We start from the raw sequence: 5,595 nt of genomic DNA on the forward strand, positions 1-5,595 counted from the left end.
ACAATGGCAATGCTAGGTTTCACAGAGATGAGCTGGAGCTGCTGTGGCTAGTCAATGGGATAGATCATAGATAGCACAATGAACACTATTCTGTCTCCGCGTGTGAAGTTGCATTGCATGCAGAGGAATAGATTTCAGCTGCAAGTTCTGTCCAGACTCACGGACTCCTGAGAGATCATACAACGTATCATCTGTCTTAGCTTGTTTATGTTTCGCTAATATCGTGAAGTCTGCTATATAATCTATGCTTCTAGACTGATTGCTATGAGAAAAAACAAACTCATTCCTCTCGAGAAGTTCAAAAAGCACCCGGAAGCATTACAATAGAATCCTATGCAACATAAATAGGTCATACCAGAAATTGAAAGTCCTGAAAATAATTTGAGAATCTACAGCCTTTAGAAAAGAAATGAAGAATGTTGGATGAGCAAAGCCTGGAGGAAAGGGAGAATGTAGCGATCGCAATCAATAGGTTTTGACAGAGGCCATTGTTGAATGTGGTGGTCAAAAGTTTAAGCTGCCTTTCTTTGAACCATGGGAACTGCTTTTCATAATGTACTTGGCAAAGACAAGATATGCAGAAACTAAGCAACACTTCGCATATTATGATATTATATGGTTGCTCTTGCCAAAAGCGAAAGTGAAAAAAACAACCACTGGCATGTGAGGTAAGATTGATCAACACAAATTTTGCTCACGGACATCTGAAAAAAAAAACAAAGAAAGAAAGGAAAAGCATCCTCTCACTTTAGCCAATGGGGCTTTGCATTCTTTTCTCGGCTGTCCTTCCATCGTGGACTCTGCATGCCTGCTTTGTGGTCATGGCTGGTTCAAACATCATTCCATGCAGCAAAAACGGGCATTTGAGCAATGGAAATGCTGGGCCTCGACGGAATCAACGAAGCAAGTGGAGAGGGACTAAACATGATGGAAAGACCAATCCGATCAGGACTGCCTTCTCTGGAACTGGACAAGCTTGTCACTAAGGATGACTGGTTCGACAGATGGGCAGAGCTCAGTTTCTCAGAATCAACAGCTCCTTGCACAAAACTCCCAGTTTCTAAACCTGTAAGTCCACCAATTGTCGATGGGTATGGCATCGGGCTCCTATAGTCACCACTCATCATCAAGGGTTCATGATCACGACACTCGGTGGATGGAGGCGTCTCAGCCATCTTCCATTTGGCAGTGGATTGATAGAGAGCCATCTTCCATTTAGAACCTGCAGTATTGTTTTCTTCAGCTGGTTCTCTGCACATATTTTTCTCAAGGGAATATTTTTTTCTGCTTCAGTTGCCTTTTTTCTCCTAGCAAGCTCTCCTGGAAGTAATGTACTGCTTGCTATGATCTTCTCTACATCGTATCTCGTTATGTCAAAGTTTGTAACAGCATTAACCCCGCGAAATTTTATTGCAGCAATATCATATGCTTCAGCTGCTTCCTCCTGAGTACCTGTGAGTTCATAGATTCTATGAGAATTATGAATGCTTTATGGCATTGCAGCAAGTATTCACTTTGGAATTTAGCTAATAAACCAAGACTCACTATGCATGACTAACTTAAGAATAATTGCACCTGGATAATGTCAGGTTTGAGTAGTACAAGAACAATAAAATTTGTTGATGCCACTTATAAAAGTTAATAAAGGATCTTATATATCAAGTTATTTAGGAATCTTACTGAAGGTTCCTAGATAAAGATCTTTGTTTCCAGCAACTCTACCAATTCGAGCTTGCCATCTTCCATGTTGGTGATGCCTGTAGAAAAAATCTAAAAATTACCAGATGATCTAAAGATTCTTGAACTAATTCGAGAATCTGACTTTTATGAAAGATCACCTTGTTACTCCACGGTAAATCGAAGCTCCACGCGAAAAACCACTGCTTTTCCTGCAACCGTACATTGGCCCAGGAAAAAAAATGAACATTATAAATAGTAAACAACTATTGAACAGAAATCTAGGTGAATTTTACCTTCTTAAGTGGGCAACATGCTCTTGCCTGCTCATGTTCTTCATTTCAACCAGTTCTTCCTGATAGCTTTCCAACTGCACATCAAACCACAAGTACGGAACTGTGTTAGCAATCCAAGCATGCATGGAAAAGATCTTTAGGTTGAAGGATCATACATACAGGGAAGTTAATATGCGTCGATGGTCCCCAATACTTCAATGCCGCCAAGTCATAAGATCTTGCAGCTTTCTCCTCCGTGTCATACCCCCCTGAAGGAAGCAAAACTCGATGCTAGGTGATAATATTATGGAACAAAAAATTGGACCAGAAGCAATATTTTGTTTGAGTTCAAGATACCTACCGAGATATACTGCACGAGGGCATAATCGATATCGCCACGCGTAAAAATCACAAACCAAGAACCATGGAGTTGTTAGTGATGACTACCTAAAAAACTTGGCAGTAATATTGAATATGAGAGTTGCACTTATAATATATTCATGTTTTCTACTAACCTTGTCTTCCTTTTCTTGTCTGGCCTTCTTTCTTGCAGCTATTGTCCCAAAGATGTGCTTCATATCTCCCAGTCCATCTATGCCTGATGCATGGATAGTCACATAAACATGACATTTATATCATACTTTGTCTCTTGAACTGAAATCATGAAAACTCAAAAGATTATAAGATATGCACTATTGAGTACTGACCTAGTAACACCTCTATACTGAGAGGTTCTCTGCCCAAATGTGTCAATGGACTTCCGGTGGACTGTCTGCTTCTGGCATCCTTTACCAGGCCTTAACTTCTTTTTTGCATCAAGGACAATGCGGTCAGTTGTTGAAGACTCTGGCAGTGGAGCCATGAAGCAATTACTTGACTGAGAACCAGGGCTCATGGACAAGCTCAGGGATTGCAACTCCCCGAAACCAACCACATCTATAGACCTACGGCCAATCCCCCCTTCCTCGGCCAGCCCATTGTTGCAAGCTGTATAGCTTCTAGGCACCCAACTTTTGAAGCTCGGAAGGTCACCATGTTCCACCATGGCTCCCACCTCCAGCGGTCCCTGATACATCTCATGTTCTGGTATCCCAGAGCACATCCCTTCGGGTTGCAAGAACAGTTGGTGTTGCACTACTGGAATCTGCTGTCCATGGAGGGCGCTGTCGGCGTGTGAATTTTGGTAGTAGTAGAGACTGTCCAAACTCAAAGCCATTGCTTCCCTTTCAAAGTTGCCGTAGTGGTGATGGGCCCCCGCGTTTGGTCCGCCTCCCAAGAAGTCTTCGGGTTTCCGGGTTGGAGACGGGAGGATTCCTTCACGACATGAAGTAAACGGAAAAGAATCTGTCAAGTACTTTTGGCAACGATGTTGTATTTGAGTTTAGCGGGAAGGAGAGCCAACCAACGAAATAGAAAGAAGGATTTGAAACATACCTGAGTGTTGTGATCTGGGGATGGCTTCCATGACGCCAAGAGAGCCATCAGATTTCAGTGGCATGACAGGCAACTGAGAGTAAAGCCCTGCGGCCTCTCCTTCCCCTCCATAGCAGAGTCCAGATGTGGGAGATTGAAAGAAACTGCATGGGACTGCAGAAGAAGAGACCCAAGCTGTGGCAGTCGGTTGAGATTGGTGGTGATGATGGTTTTCATGATTCTGATGGTGATGTGGCGACTCCGAAGAAACCTCCATGTTCATATGAGAAGAGAGGGAGAAACCAAGCCAGTTGCTATTGTTCATGGGTTTCATCTTCGACTATCGCCGCTGCTTATCACTGACTTTAGGAAGAAGAGGAGGGTAATTTACCTCTCTTCTATACATCACTAAAATAGACAAATAGCTAGCCCAACCATCGTCTTCGCCAAGGTATGTAGTTGCAGGAGAAAGCTAGACACTGAAAGAGAATACTAGACAAGCACAAGGCCCTTCGATCTAAAGTAATAGGAAGGAAGTCTTCTAGGCAAGAAATCTGGATCAATACAAGACCTTGCCGCACTCCATAGGGATCTGTGTCGCGATTAGCTGGTAGCTTGCTTCCCACCTCTCTGCTTTTCTTAACATCCTTAAACCATGCTCAAAACCTTCGTTAAGAAAGACGGGCGGAATGCTGCGAGCATTACACCCACAAGCAACAACATAGGCGTTGCAGCAACCATTAATAAGGATATTGAAGACACTGCCTTTCGAAATGGCTAAATGCGTGTTAGCTACGAACCGAGGAGGAGGTTACTAATTGGTAGCTAAAGCAAGGTTGCACCTTACACAGTCTGGTGTACATGAGAAGGATTGACAGGGAGAGCGAGGACAACTGTCCAACCAGTCGCTTTAGCCCAGTACGATCGTCTACCATAATCTGCAGTGCAATCCAGAGCCCCTCATTAATTGATTAAATATACTATTGTGTTACTGTTCATATTTTATTATTTATCTACAATAAATAGAGATCGTTTTTTGTACAATAGGAAAAGACTATATTACTGATACCCGAGAGTAAGAAAATAATACTCCTTACTAGCTACTTATACTTACATCACATGTGACTTTAATACGTATTTTAAAGTGCTAAGTGTGTAGTCAACATCTGGTCCCAGCCAAAGTGGGATAAGTGGTGGTTTATGACAACCTTGATATATTCCAGGAATGATGGGAAGAAAAAAAAAGCACAAAGGGCAAAAAGAACCCCATACGCTATCATAAATGTACTTGATCTCTATGATATAATATAGTTTCTTAAGAGGCATGGTTATGCTGTTAATTGGCTTGCAATAAACTTCTTACTGACACCAAAAAATATGCTTATAATTATGATCACAACAAGACTGCGAGTAAACTAATCAATCTAATAGTAGTAGTACCGTGACATAATCATGCTTATGATTGTGATTTCTTTTCCATTAATTAATATTCGAACTGTTGGATCCTTGTCGTGCTGCTGCTGACATTAATCATCAAAATCATTGTCCAGTAAATAGTAGAGTGGCTCCGCTTAAGAATTGTAGTAGCCACATGAATTTTGAACCTTCCAAGCAGTAAGTTGTCATGGTCCATGAAGCTTCTATATAGAATTTTATAACATAGAGCAATCAGTAGCGTTCTTATCTCCTCAGCATATATCCTAATGGATTTCTTGGGCCCTGGACTATATATATGTGAGATGGTGATGTTATCATGCTAAGGAGATCACATATTGCTTCTATCAAGGCTTTTCTCTGCTGTGCATGCAGAGGTATGCATGGCTTTCATGGAGACAGATTTTCCAGCAACAAATGATTCGGTAACAAAAGAGCATGCATGTGGAATGGAATGAAGATAGAGATTGGGAAAGGAATGAGGAGTGGAGGAGAAGGATTGAGTTCCAACGTAAAGAAATCAACATCCCTGATCCTTGTTCCTGACTCTTTTCTTATCATCGTAATCATGAGTGCATCCACCAACTATATCAAACCCACAGCACGCACTTTTGCTCGGTATGATGCCTCCTAAATGGTGGCAACGTCCGCATCATTTCATGATCCTCTTCCTCTCACTTTCATCAATTTCACTTTAGTTACTGGGTCCAAATCTGCGTTCCTCCAAATGATGGAAGTCAAAGTATATAAACATATATACCGTGGAAAAACAGTGCAACAGCTTTGGGAAAGAAAG

General features: G+C 41.7%; 1 pseudogene; it reads right to left on the reverse strand.

Annotated features, from left to right (window-relative positions):
* Positions 1 to 830: 830 nt before the first annotated feature.
* LOC141819066 (AP2-like ethylene-responsive transcription factor ANT) lies at positions 831 to 3,699 on the reverse strand (annotated as a pseudogene).
* Positions 3,700 to 5,595: the final 1,896 nt, after the last annotated feature.

Source organism: Curcuma longa, unplaced genomic scaffold, assembly GCF_044706935.1.
Source record: "Curcuma longa cultivar G26 ecotype Majalengka, Jawa Barat unplaced genomic scaffold, ITB_CL_G26_1.1 contig_27626, whole genome shotgun sequence".
Classification (NCBI taxonomy): Eukaryota; Viridiplantae; Streptophyta; class Magnoliopsida; order Zingiberales; family Zingiberaceae; genus Curcuma; species Curcuma longa.